This window comes from Papio anubis, chromosome 8 (assembly GCF_008728515.1).
Source record: "Papio anubis isolate 15944 chromosome 8, Panubis1.0, whole genome shotgun sequence".
Lineage (NCBI taxonomy): Eukaryota > Metazoa > Chordata > Mammalia > Primates > Cercopithecidae > Papio > Papio anubis.
In genome coordinates this window covers 124,641,754-124,660,800 of record NC_044983.1, presented here as the reverse complement: position 1 = coordinate 124,660,800, position 19,047 = coordinate 124,641,754, and the positions used below count along the sequence as shown (strand labels likewise).

The 19,047-nt window shown below is 37.6% G+C and overlaps 1 long non-coding RNA gene across 2 annotated transcripts in view; it reads right to left on the bottom strand.

The window, feature by feature from the left end:
• Positions 1–3,523: 3,523 nt before the first annotated feature.
• Positions 3,524–19,047, bottom strand: part of LOC103887130 — a 93,169-nt gene continuing 77,645 nt past the window's right edge. For both annotated transcript variants that reach the window (XR_001905902.3, XR_002524010.2), the window contains exons 5-6: positions 4,364–4,509; positions 3,524–3,932 (exon numbers count right to left, since the gene is read on the bottom strand). This is a non-coding gene — a long non-coding RNA (uncharacterized LOC103887130). The remainder of the gene's footprint in view (positions 3,933–4,363; positions 4,510–19,047) is intronic.

The window sequence follows — 19,047 nt, the reverse complement described above, 5'->3', positions numbered from 1 at the left end:
TATGTTGGGGGCAGAGGAGACTACAGAAAGTGGGAGAACAAGAGAAATAAAAGAAATGTCCAAAATACAATCTGGGATGACTTTATAATTTCATAAAGAGGTCCTGTTTGGTCAATACATTTGAGTGACCAAGAGCATTTTGACACTCAATACATTCTTGCTTGTGCCTTGGAGGCAGAACAAAGCTCGTATGTTGATCACAGGACTAAACATAAACCAAATGTGTGCCACAGTTGCTGGAAAAATTAAAACATTCTTAGGCAAAATTATTATAATAGAGTTGGAGTGTACAGATTAAGGCAGGTGATAATTTCAATCATTTTCTCTAAGATAGACCACACTGGATGTGTTGTTTTAAGTGTAGGATGTCTTATTTCCAAGTTTGTGTTGGTCAAGTGGCACCAGTTTGAGAAGCCTAAACAATATGAGAGCAAGATCTGAGACCAATACCAACCAGGAATGGGGAAGAAATTGTGAATGTTTAACATGGAAAAAAGAAGACTTGGAAGAGGTGTGAGGCTCATTACACATTCTTGAAGAACAGTTGCACAGTCAAAGAATAAATGCTTCCTGCCTTGCTCCAAAAGGACTAAGACATCATATTTCACTCTAATAATTGGAGCTATTGCAAGAAAATAGAATAGGATGAGTCACAAAACAGTAAGGTAGTAAGTTTCATATCTGTTGGTGGACTCAGCTGGAGTTAGATAAATCTCCCAGGAATTATTTCAGGGACTGGGGAATGGAGAGATGGGGGAGATAAAGTACGCTTGGCCTACACGATCACCAGTCTCTGTGAAATTTTTCGTTAGGGAAATATTTTGCAAGTGTGATCTATTCAAAATTTCTTCTCAGTTATTGAGTGTATGTTATTGTAAACCAAAGATACCTAACATAGGGGAGCTTTGCTTTCCAGCATGGAAACCATGATGCCTAGTTTCATATGATGCAGATAATAACCACCACTTAACTCCCAGACACAAGGCAGCTTCTGTAGATGATTGGGTTTCACTTTTGTGAGTGACAAAAAAGAAAGGAAGGAAGAAAAACTAGCATAAAGCAAAATGGTGTGGTGGCAACTCAGGGAATTACTTATTTTTCTGCTGCTCTGGTGTCTTGGGAGCGGAAGCATATCTTGTCAATAGTGAATAGAAGCAGACATGAGTTATTATTATGGTCTCTGCCTCATAATTTCTGTCACCAAGATGTGCTCTGTTTATTACTGCACTTAGAAAGCTTTGGAATATTAGCCACATAAAGCCTCTCTCCATGGATTATATTACCACACTCTTCAGTTGTTCCAGGAAACCAAGACTGTGGAATCACATTTCTGGGGAGAAATAGCTCTCAGCCTTGGCTCTTTCTGGCTGTGCATTCCACTGGGAAAATTTTGTCATAGATCATCAAAGCAAGAATGATCCCCAGAGATCCTCTGTCTTATCTCCCCATCCCCCCACTGCACATTTGAGGGATTGAGACGCAGGGAGAGAGTAGACATGTTCAAAATCATAGAACACATTATAGATTTCAACTCCCATTGCACATTCCCAGTTCAGTGGACTTGCTGTTGTGGGATCCAACCAACCTCCTTTGGTTGGGTCCAAATGCTCATGAGTGGAATTAAGGAAAGAAGGGGTGACAGTTTAAACAATGGGCCAATTTTGGGAAGCATGGGATGCCTCAGTTTCCAGTGGATGAAAACGAGAAAGGTATGTTGGAAATTTAAACATGAAAGACAGAGTAAAAATGATTCAGATTCTGTCAAAGCTCCTCGAGGGCACTCGGGCATCTAATGTTCTCTCTCTTTGTAAGGAAGACAAGCAAGGTCTTCCCAAAGTGAGCACCTTGAGCCTCAGTTTCCTTCTCTGTAGAAATGGGACCTGCCTTACAGGACTGTTGTTGGATAAAATGACATTGGATATGTAGCACCTAACACTGCTCCAGATATAGGAGGCCCTTAATGCCTTCCCTTCTTCCTTTTTTACTGAGAGATGAAGAACAGTATTTCCAAGGACTGGTCATGGTATTCTGATCTCTGCACAATGGTGAGGATGGAGTTGAGGTGGGATTTGGGGGAACAACATCTGATTCTAATCTCGTCATAAAGATTTTAAAAGCTCCCAAAGGACAAGGATCACATGAAATTGTTTCCCTTACAGTGGCTCCCCATGGCATTCATAATTAAAGGCAAAATCCTAATAATACACAGGGCCCAGAGGGCCTTCTGTGTTCAGAATCCTCATCACCTCTCTCCTCTTGTGCTTCTTTTTCTCTGCTACTTTTGCTTCATGGAATGAGAACAAAGCCAGTGGTCAAGAAATATTTGTTAAATGAGCTATCTTCACAATCCCTATGTGGGCTAGATTGCAATAGTGGAATAGTTCATTAAAGTTTAAATTCTTTAGATTGTTTATATACCTGATAAATTATTCAACAGTTAAAAAAGTCCAAAACATGGTAGCACCCAATGAAGGCAGGACTTGGTGAAATTAATACACTAATATGCCACTGATTGGTGTGCACTAGTGATTGTTTTGTGATTGCAATTGGCAATACATATTAAAAACCATAAGAAAGATAAACTCCTTTCATTTAGTAATGTTATTCACAGAAATAAAATCTAAGGTAAAAAACGTTGCAGTAAAATGGCCACACTAGTAAAGATATTCTTTGCAGTGTTATGTATAATAGCAAAAATATTGAAACATTAGAATGGTTAAATAATAGTTTATTCAATGGAATTGCTATGAATAATTATATATAATAATTAAAAATATAATACTAAAACTTTTTTTTACCAAATAATGTTAAAAGGAATATTAAGTAGTATCTGCACTGTAATAATATTAATGTGAATTTATATGGACAAGAAATGAGCAAGAATAGTAAGAATATATAAAATAAAAATTGTGATTTGTATTGTATAAAATTTTGCTAATTTAAAGATAAAGTATATATTATGCATATCTAATTTAAATATATTTTATAAGAAAATATAGCAATAAATTAATAAATAGGAAAATGTTATTTATTAGAAATATTTCGAGAACTTTTTTTAGTTTTCTGATTTTTATTTGGAAAAATTTTTTTCTTCTTTCTATTGAAACATGAAAGTGAGGGGACAATTATTGCTCTTCGTATGAGAGGTAAAATTGCATTTCTTTTAGTCCTGTCTATGCCTTTCTCTTTACTTTTCTTTCAATCAAAAATAGCCTCTCCTCCAACTTCACCTGTAATTACTCATCCTTCATTTTTTTCTCTGAATGCCTATCCTCCAATAAGCTTTCTAAAGCCCTTCTCAGTTACTATTCCTTTAATTTATACATAGGAGATAAAAATATTTGTAGTACTCATCATCCGTCTATCCATCGATAGAATCAACAAGGAAACGAGGCTTCCCCAATGCCTCAACCATTGTTTGGAATTTGAGGTGTTCATTTGAGACTTCAAGTCTGTTTTTCAAAGACATTGAGAAGAAGAAAAAAATGACAGAATCTGTTGTGTCTTTATCTTTTTCTTTTTGAAAAAATGATCATTTATTTTGGCCACAATTCCTGGTGGAGTATTGGTCTAATTTAACTGTATTTCTCATAATATCACAAGCCAATGGCTAAATGAGTTGCCTTTATTGCACTGGAATCCAGCTTTAGCATGTTTCCAATATCTGGTGAAAATATTCATTCACATAAACAGAAACTCCATAGTAGCTACATGTGGAAGTTCTGAGGTAATGTCTCCTTTCTCAAAAAAGCTTCAGTTTAGAATTTTCCAGAGTGACCCACGAAGCAGTTGGTTTTATGCCTGAGATTCTCCATTCCCATTGGGTCAGATAAACTAAGTGAGAGCAGACAGGGGAAATGGTGAGTGGCTGCCATATTCCAATCAGTGCAAGATTTCTCTTTTCTGGTTCACAAAAGAGTTCCTAATCACATCTGGAAAAGAAAATAACAGAAGTGCACTAGGATAAGTGGGTGAGGAAGCAAAAAGCAGAATAGTGTTTTCTGAGTGGCTACAATGTGCCAGATCTATACACACTTTTTAATGTTATTATTACACTTTAAGTTCTGGGGTACATGTGCAGAACGTGCACTTTTGTTACGTAGGTATACACATGCCATGGTGAGTTGCTGCACCCATCAACCCGTCATCTACGTTAGGTATTTCTCCTAATGCTATTTCTCCCCTAACCCCCCACCCACCGACTGGCCCCAGTATACACACGTTTTTGATATCACATTGCATTTAAAGAAGCCATGTGACTTCTCAGATGCCATTATCCAAGCTGAAAAATGTAAGAAGAAAAACAAAAACTTTGTAATGGTTAATTTTACATGTCAGCTTGACTGAGTTAAGGGGTACTCACATTTACCAACTAATGCTGGTGAAGCTTTAGCTCTGGGAATGCCCGTGAAGGTGTTTCCAGAAGAGATTGACATCTGCATCAGTGGGTGGAGTAAGAAAGATCTGCCCTCACCAGTGTGGGTGGACATCATCCAATTCATTGAAGGCCTGGATAGAATTAAAAAGCAGTGGAAAGATGAAGTCACTTTTTTCTCTGGAGCTGAGACTTTCAGTTTTCTACCTTGGACATCAGGGACTCCAGGTTTTTGGACCTGCAGATGTGGAAACTTATACCTGCCCTACACTCCCCCGCTGCATGTTCTTGACCTTTGGCCTTGAACTGAGACTTACACCATTGGCTCTGCTTGTTCTCAGGCCTTTAGATTCAGACTTAATTACACCACCAGCTTCTCTGGTTCACCAGCTTGCTGGGGCGCATATGGTGGGACTTCTCAGCATGTGGTCCAATTCTTGTATGTGATCCCATATGTGATCCAATTCCCACAATAATCCTATCTATCTATCTATCTATCTATCTATCTATCTATCTATCTATCTATCTATCATCTACCTACCTACCTAATCATCCATCTGTCAATATCTATATCTATCATCTATCTATCTATTATCTGTCTATCTATCTATCTATTTATTATCTATTATCTATCTATGTATCTCCTATTGGTTCTGTTTCTCTAGAGGAACCAGACTAATACAAACTTGAAACAAAAAACAAGATGACCCAGCAAGCCAATGACAGAACCCATCATCCTGCTGAGAAGGCAGTTTATAATAGTGATATTCTGTGCAAGTCCCAGGAAAATGCTTTTTGGCATCAAACCAGAGAATAGGGTGAATAGGCAGCAAATGAGATGTTTTATTGAAGATCAAGCTGGTTCACATGAATCATTTCATCCCATCCTTTTTATGTTGTTCCTATGTAGATATCATTAATCCATTCAGCTGAAGCTCTTGATTTCTGAATGTCTTAATCTCTAACTGCCTGGATTTTTTTTGTTTTTTGTCAGTTGAAGCTTCTTTTGCTTAATTACATATCAGGCAAGCTGGGAGTGTTAGAGAAATGATATTGGGAGCTTCCCAACCTATGACTGATGGGAGTTGGTGGGTAAATACTCCAGCTCCATCCTCCAGAGTGAGAGGACTCTGAGGTGTGACTATCAGAGTTCTGTACAGTATCAGGGATTAAGTTATATTTTCCCACAGTCATAATAAGCATAATAACATACTCTGTAAAAGCTGCCTTCCTTCTTTAATTATGTTCCCACTTTCCTACAAGCGTTTGCTGGTATCATCTCTCCAGCAAAATACTTCCACTCAAATCTTTGCCTCGGGGCCAGCTTCTGGGAGAACACAATCAGAGATAATTCCACTTGTTGTGAGGTGTTACTCAGGTACAGAACATGTGTTTTGAGCCCGTGAGTAGCAGAGCTCATTATGACTGCCTATCACCTTCATAAATATGACTCCCAATTTATAAATGTATATATTGAGAACCAAAATATGTCTTTTATAATATCACATATTAAGATAGACAAGAGTTTGGTAAATGACAGCTCATGGGCCAAATCTGGCTTTCTATCTGTTTGTTTTTATGTTCTGCATCCTGCAAGCTAAGAATGATTTTTACATTTTAAAATGGCTATTTTATAAGTACTTTAAGATATGTAAATTGCTATATAAGGTATTTAAGTCATTTAAATTGTTATATGAGTTGTTATATAAGTAGCCTAAATGTTGTCTCTTGGTCCATAAAGCCTAAAGTTTGTATCTATTTTGTTGTTGTTGTTGTTTTGAGGCAGAGTTTCTTTTTTGAGGCAGAGTTTCTTTTTTTGAGGTGGAGTTTCTCTTTTGAGGTGGAGTTTCGCTCTTGTCGCCCAGGCTGGAACACAATGGCATGATCTCGGCTCACTGCAACCTCTGCCTCCCAGGTTCAAGCAATTCTCCTGCCTCAGCTTCCCGAGTAGCTGGGACTACAGGCACCCACCACCAGTCCTGGCTAATTTTTTGTATTTTTAGTAGAAATGGGGTTTCACCATATTGGCCAGGCTGGTCTCGAACTCCTGACCTCAGGTGATCCACCCACTTCAGCCTCCCAAAGTACTGGGATTATGGGCGTAAGCCACCGCGCCCAGACACTATCTGATTTTTACAGAAAGTTTGCCAATGCCTGAACTAGTCAATAGCCCTTGAATGTCCTGGCAGTCTCTTAAATCCCACATTTATATTAACCATGCCAATCATGATGTCTGACTCACCAAAAGCCCTGAGACCAGAGAGGGCACTTATGCAGTGGGTGCTAACTTATACAATATAAACAACCCATGCTGTATCCTGTCGTGAAAACATGACCATGCCCAATCAATTGTTTTGTTTTCTCTTTGGAATTTTAAATAGGCAACATGGAAGAAATAAGATAACAGGAGCCACTAGAGTTAAAAAAAAAAAAAAAAAAGGTATAGAAAAGTCATGAAATAGAATCAAGTTTGGGATATATTGGGGTGGGAGGACAGAGTATGGGTACAAAGTCAGAATTATGAGAGAGCAAGACAAGCAAATGTTATGAGGAATCCAAGACCTTGACACTAAGGGCAAGTAGCTCTGAGACAGGGAATAGACATAAAAAGATTGCAACCCAAATATTCTGACTCAAACAACTCTTTGCATACTATAAATCCCCTGAGGACACTCATGTCTTAGTCCTCATTGTAATCCTGGAACTAAATATTATTCAAATGAATCAAATAAAAATTGATTAACATTCATTAATTAAATCAGTGCACTTGCTTTTCATCTCATGCTCCAGTGGAATATCTTTTAATTGACTTTTGTTGCCATTTAATTTGTATGTTGTTAGTCGCTCTTAATGAGTTTGCACCTTGACTTTCCAATTGAATTGGAAGACCCACAGGCTAGAAACAGTGGTGAAAATAGCTTTATGCCATTCTTTTCACACATTCTCTGAATGAATAGTTGCTGAGTGACTCATCAATATATTTTAAAATCTTTTTTTCTTTTGCTTTGCAAGAAGGCATGCAGAGTATATTTATATCAGAACAAACTCTTCAGTGGAGGGAAGGATCTTGCACTCTTACATCTGTAACTCTCTACCTCCATAAGTTCTTCCAAAAGACCTTATCCATCTACAGTATTTGGTGACTTTGTTCATTATTTTCCATCTCCCTGGTGAATTATTTTCACATTTCAAGTTTTATCAATTTTCTCTGGGACACAGTTTTGGACAATTATAGTCACTTTGATTCCCAGCAGGATCATCTCTAAAATAGTCCATCATCCCATGAAATAATAGATCATGGATCAGCCAGAGGTAAAATGTTTTTGGGAATCAGACATAAAACAATGATTTTTAACGTGACAGGTGCTTGTATTGCTCGACATGTACCATCTAAAAATGATTTATGTTTAGACAACACCATTATCAAATGCTTTTAGTGTTATGGTCCCACAGTATTCTGGGAGCAAAACGGTGTGGTAGAATATTTGTGAAATGCTGTCAGGAAGCAGAGCTAATCCACAAGAAAACTCACACATATTTTTGTAATACTTGGGCCATAACTTGGAGGTATGTAGACTTTTCTAGTAGCCTTTTTAGTTCCTGCAGTTTCTGCAGGACTTGGCTTTGCATGTACCAGGGAATGTCACTTCTCTCTGTGCTCAATCTGGTTGTCTCCAACTTATTTAGTCAGATGGCTCTGGGGCACATCCAATAAGAAGCCAACCACAAAAATGAGCAGTAGCTGTTTATAAAATCTACACATTGTTATATAATCCAGATGACAGCACAAGTGGGAAAGGCTGCTAATATTCAGCTTTAACCACAATTTTAACACTTTCAGATAGCAAATGTGTGGCTGGGGTGTCTAGTTTTATATTAGGCAAAGTCCTGGTAGAAATAGAAACTTTATGAGCTAGGTCTATTACACTAAAATTTTATTGTGCTAGTTACATGCTGAGGCAACAGGCAGCAGGGACTTGGACCAATGTGAAGAGCCAAAGTCAGTTTTCCACAAAGCCCTTGGTTGGTTCTGCCATCATTCAGTGCTATGAAGTATTTAGCTATGTGCTTATTATGGAATAGTTTCCGTTTCTAAATGTGACACTGAATACTTCTGCCATTGGATAATTTCTAGAACTAACTTTTACCTCTCAAGGAACACATCACCACAGCTAAAAAAAGCCATTTAAATATGACAGGGAAAATAACCAAAATAAAATGCATTAAAAACTAAAATAACCATAAGTCTTTTGCTGTTGTTAATTTATGAAGTTTCATCCTACCAATACTTCTTTGTATTTATCCATGGTCTATGTAATTTTATCAGATGGAAATATATTCGGACTCAAGTAACAGGAAATATGACTAATAGTGAGGGGTTTTTTTCATGTAACAAGAAGGTACTAGTTCAGTAGGACTAGTTTAGTCACTCAATTATGTCTAGGTGCAACTATGATTTACTTGTTTTTCTCTAATGGGCTAGGTGGTTACTACAGCTCCAGCCATCATTGCTGTATTTGGGTTCAGAGAGTGGAAAAGGAGAGGCATGATGCTAAATATCTAAATATCTGAAGATGTCTTAAGATATTTCCCAGGCTAAAACTTAAACCACAGCTAACCTAGTGGCAAGGAAAATAGAGCGTTCGATGATAATGATTGGCTTAGACAACAGTTAATTATCTAAGAGTGGGTATACTAATATTCAGAACAAAATCCACGTTCTGTTGGCAAGAAAGAAAGGTGCTCTGGACCCTGGGTAGGTGTGTGACAATGTCTGCAAAAGCATCCTTTGGGGATACTCAAGTCTCTTCTTCTATAATCCCATTGGTTTCTCCATCTTTGCTTTTTCTTTTGGTCCTTGTTTGACCCATCAAAATAATTTCTTAGTGAATTTTAAAGTAGTACCCAAGTCAAGAATTAATACCGAACTAATTATTATAAAAATTATTCAAATTTGAGAGTGGAAGAGGAATGCAAAAAAAACCCAAGTGACAGTAAAAGCAGGAGCTTTGGAGTCAGGTGGAATCATTTTTGAGTCCTGTCTCAATCATTGTTTCTTACCCCCAGCGTGATTTAAATTTAGCTTCCTGAAAACTCAGTTTTATTGCAAAATGCAAATGAAAGCAATGATAAAAATGCAAATGAAAGCAATAATAAAAATCCTCAAATCAGAAAGTGGTTTGAGGATTAAACCCTTGTCAAATGCTTGTCAAAGTGCCTAACCCACAGTAAAGCATAAATGTTAGCTATAGTGAAACAGTCATTGGTTAAAGCTTGAAGACTATTTTGATGTCACTGTTTTATATAAATGTTTTAAAAAGTCTATGATTAGATGTGTTGATTTGGGGCTCTATTAAATGTCTAGGATTGTTATGGTTCAAATAAGTGGTTTAGTATATTGATGTAACACACGTGCTGAGCATGATAGAAGCAGACTCTAAGTCAGGTGTTGGAGACTCAAAGATGAAGTGGTTGATGAGTTTAATAGCTTGGAAAAATTACAAGTAAATAAATACAAACACACATGAGTTGGTACATTTGGATGTTCATCATATTGGAGTTGCTCAATGAGAAATGAGACAGAAAGTTCAGCTCTGTTTAAAATTTGACTTCATACTTAGGTTTGCTGCATTGATGAATGTTGGAGAAATAGTTGGAATATGTACCTGGCACATAGTAACCAGTTGAAAAATGCTGCCTCGCATTATTTTTTTTCTGCCTTATTTTTCTGGTTGCAAATGTTTAATCTCCATGTAATTAATATTGGTGTTGTAAAATTATATAATATCAGTCTGAGAAGATAATAAGCAATGTCAGAGCCCTTTATATAAGGAACTAATAAAAGTAGTAATTATAAAAATAACAATAAAATAACTACCATTTATCAAGGGAATGTGCCAGTACTGTGAAAAATTCTTTACATGCTGATTTCATTGAATACTTACCTCAACCATATGAGATAAGTTCTATAATTCTTCCATTTTAGAGGTGAGAAAACCAATATGTAGAAAGTATACATAATTTTTCCGAGGTTACAAATATAGTAAATATTGTAACTTGGAAGCAAATCCAGGTTTATGCCCACTCTAGCCTCCAAGCTCTTATCTCCAATGATGTTATGCCTCCTCTTGTCATTGTTTACTAATTACTTCACATACTAATGTTTGCTCAATAAATGGATTCACAAAATGAAACCTAAGTGGAGAGTTTCTAATGGAAGATGCTCCTTCCAGCTCACTATTTTACTAAAGCCTTGGGAGCATCACGTGTTGCTTTTGTTTTCACAAGAGAGGGCAGACACACATGAGCATTTCTCTAATGAGATCACCTATTTTCAAAGGCCGACTTGGTTCTCCTGCTTATATTTTAGCTTCCTATTTTAATTTCGCAGTATAAGTAACAGGTGCTTTTATTAACTGTTTGAAAATATGAAAAAAATTAGGTTGAAAACCAGGGAAACATGTCCCACACATTGTTTAACTCCTTTTGGGACTTACTGATCTCTCAGTGCTTTCATGTTCACCTCCCTTAAAATAGCCAGTAAATTCATCTGAAGGGAAAGGAGAGGACTAATTAGCATGGCAACATGAATGATATTCTGTTTTTCATCAACTGTGCTTCCTTAAAGTCTAACCAATTTCTGTTAACTGAAGGAAGAATTGAGGAAAAAAAAATTTGAGAAATTTGTGATGCTGTTAGGCAATTCATACTTTTGGTGCTTACAATCTATAAAATTAGATTGTAAAATTTACAACCTATAAAATTATAAATCTATACATTTATAACTTATAAAATTATAAAGTTACATATGGCTCTACCAAGCTCACCGGGTAGACATCTCCCTACTCCAAATATCTGTTAGGTTTTACCATGAGCACCTAAAATACAACACATCCAAAATAAAACCCATCACCTCCCACCTCTTCCTCCATCCCCCAACCAAATGGTCTGTTTCGCTGGGGAACTCTTCTCATTTATTGACATTTCTATCCATCCCATTTCCCAAGTCAGATATCTGAAAGTTGACTTTGGCTCTATTTTACCTCACCTTCTACATTGAACCAAGTATGAAAAAAATGTAAGATTAACAATTCTCAAATCTTTGTTCTCATCATCCACCTGGCACTACCTTCAGACCACCAACCTATATCAACTTCACTTGAATTACTGGAATGACCTATTGTCTTCAGTGATGAGCATCACTCCTCAAGCTGTTCTCCAAGCTCCAGCAGCCAATAATCTTTATTTAAACAAGGCTGATACCATTGTTTTTCTCCTTATCAATCTTCTGGAATTTCCTTTCACTTTAAGAAGAATTCAAAAATTTTTTAGATGATTCCACTCTGGAGAAGGCTTAATCTCTGCTTACCTGTTCAACTTTTCCCCTATCTGCTTATCCCTGAGTCATGGTTCAGTGAGGATGAATGCTGCATGGTTCTTCAAGAAGCTTCTGGTCTCTATCACTCCCAGTAGTCTGTAATGATATTCTTGCTGCCTAGAAACATTTGCTTTCCTTTATATCCATTTTGAGTGGGTAATTCTTCACATTGCAGCTCAGAAATTACTTCTCTGGGACGCCTTCCTTGATTTTTAGGACTAGGTTGTGGCCTTTCTATAGGCTAACCCTTACCACAATGCATAGTCACCCTAGTCTACTACCTCTTTGAAAAACTGTGTATTTGTTAATCAGGTTATATCCCTGTGGTCTAGTGTATAATAGTTGTTCAGCAAACACTGAAGAAATGGCATGCTGATAGGAAGGAAACTGGGGCCATTTGTGGAATTACTTCTAGTAAAATGTATACCTTTGGCTCAATTATCCTGATATTTTGAGATAAAACCTGTGAGAGAGAGTGTGTGTGTGTGTTTGTGTCTGTGCATATACATGCTTAATCTGAGTTATTAGGGTTATTACTGTCGGTATTTCCTTTTCTAAGCTAGATAGATAAACTAGGCTCATTGAGAAGACTGAGAGCAATTTTTAGATTTGAGGTACTCAGCTCACCTGTATTTGTTTTCTATTGCTATATGATAAATTACTACAAAATTTGTGGCTTAAAATAATACCCGTTAAGTATTTCACAGTTCTGAAGTTCAGATGTCCAGTTCAACATGGCTGGGTTCTCTGCCCAGAGTACCACAAAGCTGAAATTAAGGTATCATCTAGACTGAATTCTCTTCTCCAAGATCTAGGAAAAACAAACCCTCTTTTAAACTCATTCTTGTTGGCAGAATTCAGTTCCTATGGTTGTAGGACTTAGGTCCCTGTCTCCTTGCTGGCTGTCAGCTCTCGGTTTCTAGGGGCCTCTTGCATTCCTTGCTGTCGCCCCTTCCATCTTCAAGCAAACTGTGGTGTGCTGAACCATTCACATGTTTTCAATCTCTGACTTTCCTTTCTGCTGCTGGAGAAGACTTTCTGCTTGCAAAGGGCTCATGTGTTTATGTCAGGCCCACATATGCTCTTTATCTTACAGTCAATTGATGTGGGACCTTACTGATGTCCATGAAATCTCTTCAGAGTTGAATCAAATACCTATATTGGTGTTTGATTGAATAAATGGGAAGTATGTGTATACCAGGGGCCAGGAATCTGGGGCAGTCATTGGAAAATTCTACCTACCACACCACCATATTATACAATAAAATGAAAATAAACGAAAACCAAATAGAATATCAACAACAAAATTTGGTGATAAGAATTGGGTTTGAGTGGCAGGACACATGCTCTAATTTTTGAAAGGAAACCCAGATTCCTGATAATGTCACACTTGATATTATGTGCTGTGAAACTTGTCCTGTACAAACATTAATAGATGTAAATTCAGGGCTGCTTTTTACCTTCTGTTCCAGGTTACATGACTTTCTCGTTCACAGCCTCTGTTTGGCCTCAGGCACATGTTTTACTGACTTCCTCATCTTTCTCCCTTTTCATTTCTATTATCATTGTCATCATCATTTTTAATCACACCATTTACTGAACACTTACTCTGTACCAACACGCTAGGTATCTTATTTCATTTAATTTGTTCAATAACTCTTAACTAGTTGTGAGTGTGCCCATTTCATTAATTCACTCAAGACCAGCAGCAAATCAGTAGTCGAGGCTCTGATTGTTGGCTTCTAAAGTCCCTTTGTTTCTCCTCAACGTTATACTGTTGTCTTTCAAGGATGTGATAAACCAGGTTCATTCAGGAGCATGTGTTGGAAAGATAAGGATTAGAACTCAGCACCTGACACTTCCAGGCTTATCCTTCCAACTCTTCAGCTGTTGAGTCAATAACTGAAAAGATGCCCTGCCTGCCTTCTAAGAAATTGGCTCCTGTGGGCAAACAACACAGTCTTCATTTACTTCCTCTGACATTATGAATTAATTGTGAACTAAGTGACCAAATCATCATAATGCAATTGGCCTCTAAATACTAAATTGTAAACTTGCGTGAATCAGGATCATGTGTCCTATAACATTTCTTTCTTTCTTTTTTAATTGAGCTTCACTCTGACATTCTCAGTAAAATCTAACAATGGGTTGCTCTGTTTCAAGAGTTAGTCAGACCCAGCTGTTATGAAAATAATATGTTTGAGAAAATTGACTTGACATTTGATGGCCTTACGATACTTCTGACAGGATATAATCAACCCATTAGGGAGAAACAGAAACATTCCTTGTATAGCCACGTTATTTCTGGGCATGACCGAATTCCCTCAAAGTGGAGTGGGTGAGTTTTCAGGGCAAGCTGAGACTTCATCGCCTCAAGCCCTGCAGTCAAAGTGACTGAATGTACTTTCTCTTCCCCTGTCCACTGCCCTTGATCTGATGAAAGGAAAACATTACTTTCCTAAGCCAACAATTTCTTTTTTCTTCTTCTTTTCCTCTCCTGAAGTCTAAATTTATTACAAGGGCTTGGGTTTTAAAAGATTCTCTCAGTCTTTCTTCCACTCAGGAACAGCTGGGACAACTCTCTTGGGAAAGTGATTAGAAGCAGGAAGTGGCAATTGGGATTCCTGACTTCAGTTCCCAGGCCTCTCCTGAGCTCTCTGTGGGACTCTGAAGGGCTCATCTCAACCTCTTTGCTAAGTTCTTTGCTATAAAATTTCAGCCTCTAACTCCCTGCTGCTTTGCTTTTGTTTTTTCCCAAACAGGCAATATGAAGAACAGGGAAGAGAACCAACTGTAGAGTCAAAAATCCCAGCTCTCTAGGGTCTAGAAAGTGATCAAACTTTTTCAGGCCAGATCTTCATGTCCGTAAAATGAGACCAATAACGAGACCAATAACCTTGAAAAGCTACCGTCAATATCAAAGGAGAGCAAATATAGACAATACCTTACATAGTTCTTGGCAGGTCTTTTAAATTCTATACTAGATTTATTTGCCTGGAACTTCCTACAATTTCTTTAAGTCATTCTATTCAATCTGTCAGTAAATATATGCTTGATCTTATGTTTTTAAAAAATGCTTCATCATAAAATAATCATATTAAATTGAATTATTACAATTAGAATTTATATATATACTACAAGTTTCAGCTTATAGAACTTATTCTTAAGGCTATCCTCACTTAATGTTCTGATTCACTATATCATAACCTCCACCAGAAAAGGAACTGTGTCTATCTTATCATGTCTGTGTCATGAGTATCTAAAAAGAGTCTGGGGTGAGAGGGAATAGTTTCCAGATGAAACTGTTCCAACTCAGATCACTAGGCATTCGTTAGATTCTCATAAGGAGTGTGCAGCCTAGATCCCTCGCATGTGCAGTTCATGATAGGGTTCATGCTCCTATGAGAATCTAATGTCACTGCTGATCAGACAGGGAGGTGGGGCTCAGGCGGTAATGCTCACTTGCTGAGCTCACCTCCTGGTGGGCAGCCTGGTTCCTAACAGGCCACAGACCAGTACTGGTCCATGGCTCGGGAGTTTGGGATCCCCGACCTAGAGATTTGCTAAATGAGTAAATTATGTAATTAATTAAATGTCTTTCCACATAGTTTCTATTCTCTATGTTTGGCTTTCCCTTGTGTATTTTATATCAGGGGATGGCAAACTAAGGCCTGTGGGCTAAACACTACCTGTTGTCTGTTTCTGTACATTTAAATTCAGCCATGCCCATCCACTACATAGTGCTTATATTTGCTTTTGCATTGCTGCAAAAGCAGTTTAATAGTTGTGCCAGAGACTATATATATCGTGAGATGCAAAACGCTTGCTGTCTAGTTCTCTGTCTTTTACTAAAGATAGAGTGATATTTCCAAAGTAAAAATTCAATTATTTCACTATCCTTGCTTAAAGTCCTCAGTGACTCAATCATTGTCATAAAGAAGTCTAATATTTTTCTATGACATGATCTGAACCCTGTCAATCTCTGTAGACTCATCCCTTGCTACTTTTTTTCTTAAACCATGTAATTTTTCAGCCTGTCAAAGGTGCCGGACCTTTACATAAGCTATTGCCTGTGCTGGGAACACTGTTCCTTCCAATTTTTCCTTGTTAACCTCTACTCATCCTTCTTGAATTTGCTTAAACATCATTTCTGTGGGAATGCTTTCTCTGAAGTTACCTGTGAGAATGCTTTCTCTAAAGAAGTTAGTAGATTCTTGTTCATCGTCCAATTGCATCTTGTACTTTTCTTGTTCCAGCACTAATCAGCACTTTGCTAATGATAAAACACAGGTGCAAAGGGATTATTCAATTTGACCATGCTCACAGTAGTAAGCAGAGAGTTTCGGATTTGAATTGAGAGCTGTCTAAATCTAATGGCCACTTTCTTTCTGTCACACTTTGCATCTGATTAATATATAAGATAATATTTATAGCACGTGGAGTCGGTACAGGATGATGTATGGGTCTAATGAAGCATAACCTTGGGATTTTCTAATCAATGCACAATGCCAGCCACAGAAATATTAATAATGGTAGCTGCGACAGACCTGTTAACAGTCGATTTAATTGGCAAGTGCCAAGATTTATAGATGTCCCTGCCGTTATAAGTTATCTGCTGTTTCATAACAAATTACCCCAATACACAGAGACTTAAAAGAACAACCCTGTATCATCTTACAGTTCTATGGATCAGAAATCTGGGCATGGCTTAGTTGGGCACCTCTGGCTCAGCATCTCACAAGAGGTTGCAGTCAAGTTGTCAACCAAAGCTGTGGTCTCATCTGAAGACCTGACTAGAGAGACATCTGCTTCTAAGTTTACTCACATGGTTGTTGGAAGGCCTCACTCCCTTCCCATGTGGTTCTCTCCACACAGCTACCTCACATCATGACAGCTGGCTTTCTCCAGAGAAAAGTTATCTAAGAGGGTGAGACACAACTCCCAACATGGAGTCTTCTATAACTTAATCTCAAAAGTGACATCACATCATTTTAAACATGTTCTATTCATTAGAAGTGAGTCAATAGATCAGGCCCACACTCACAGAAAAGGAATTGGACAAAGACGTGAATACCAGGAAGTGGGGATCATTGGCAACCATCTTGGAGTTGGCTTAGTGTTCTGCCCTTACTCTGAATTCCACCTGTGAAGTTTTAGATCACAGAGTTTCCTTCCAGTCAGATTTCAATTACAGGTTTGTTCATGCTTTTTTATAGGAACATATGGAGTATTTGCATATTGACATTTTGGGTTGGATAATTCTTTGTTACTGTGGGCTATTTTGTGCCTTACAGGATATTTAGAAGCATCCCTGGCCTCTACCCACTAGATCCCAGTTGCGCCTGCTGTATTCAGTTTAACAATCAAAAAATGTCTCCAGACATTACCACATTCATAGATTCATCAGAAGTCACCCTTGGGGGCTAAGGCTGAGTCAGTGAGGAATGTTGACAGCCTCAACAAAGTCAGGCTTCTGCCAAGAGAGAGTATGAACAGATGTAGGGCAGGTAACTGGCAGTGTTTTTAAAATAAATCTAAATCCTAACTTATATAGTTCCAGGTAACTGGATAATAGGATAAAAATATGAAAAACACTTTGTAAGGTTATAAGGGCCGAGGTATGAAGGTATTAAAAAGACAACTTGAGTCCATATTCTATGCCCAAATCTCTCAATGGTAGAAGTTCTGACTTATAACGACTAAGTTTATCAGTGCTTAAAACTTAATTCTCTCTACTTCTATCTATTAAACACCAATTTTCCCCAAGAATTTTGACATCTGGTTCTCTTATTCCAGAAAGTAGCCTAGTGTCTGAATACATATTTTATGAATGAATAAATGACTTTTACTAATACCTTTGGCTTTTACCATTTGTATGTAAACAGATGATATTAGAGCATAAATATACAGCCCAGAGAGCTTTCTTATGCTCCAGGTCCATTCATCTTTCATTTATCTACAACATCTGTGTATGCAGGTACCTTTCACACAGATTAATTTTAAAAGTAAACTTATCATCTCTTTCCTAGAATCTTTTTCATATTCCTGAATTTAATATCTCAGTGATTACCAATATAGAAACATGAAAATCATCTTTGATTCATCCTTTTTTCTCATCCCACTTCTTGTAATGTCCTACCATTCAATTACATGAATGTTCATTAAATATGAACATTTATTCATTCCACAATCATTCATTGAACATCTGGTGTGTACTGGGGACTGTGGCACGTCTCTCTACCACTACCAACACTGTTTTCATTCACAATCTCATTACATTTTATCCAGAATAATGATATTATTTTGTGAGTGACTGGGGCTATTTAATGTGTTCAGACTATGTAAGTAAGGATTACTTGACAAGAAAACCAATCATACTAGATCAATCTATTTATTATTTTATCACAAGTTGATATCTTTGATTTATAATTAGAACCATATTTAATTTTAGTCCATTCATATAGCATTAAGTGGTGGGAAAAAAATACCACACAATGAATTTGAGAGAAAGTTAAGACAGAGCCAGTTGCTTTAGGGTGATGGAAATGAAATGCTTACTCAGAGTATGTCTTGTAGTCACCAAAACAACCAGATGATTTGTTACAGGTTTCCATCTATCCAATCCTAAAACATCCATTACTTTAATTGCAGTAGATCAACACTGTGGTCATTCTTTCCTTTGAACTATGAAAGAAACACTCACGTCTATTCTCCCTAGGCTTCCGTTGCTTTCTGAAAATAAGGTAGTGCTCAGGAACCTTATGTTAAAAGGAATGACAGTGCCTAGAAATAGCCTTCTGCTGTGAAGCAGGAGCATATTATCATAGTAGATTGCCTCACTGAGTCACAAGACCCATTGCTGTCTTTTGGTGGTGGGTTGGTGATTATGAACAAGTCACTTAAGCCTCCTGAGCCTCAGTTCTGCCATCTGTAAAGTGGAGATAATTTCCTGACTTCTTTTTATTTTTAAATTTATTTTTCATTTTTATTTTTATTTATTTATTTTTTTGAGACAGAGTCTTGCTCTGTCGCCCAGGCTGGAGTGCAGTGGCGCAATCTCAGCTCACTGCAAGCTCCGCCTTCCGGGTTCATGCCATTCTCCTGCCTTAGCCTCCTGAGTAGCTGGGACTACAGGCACCCGCCACCACGCCCAGCTAATTTTTTGTATTTTTAGTAGAGACAGGGTTTCACCATACTAGCCAGGATGGTCTCTATCTCTGAACCTCGTGATTCACCCACCTCGGCCTCCCAAAGTGCTGGGATTACAGGCGTGAGCCACCACGCCCAGCCATTT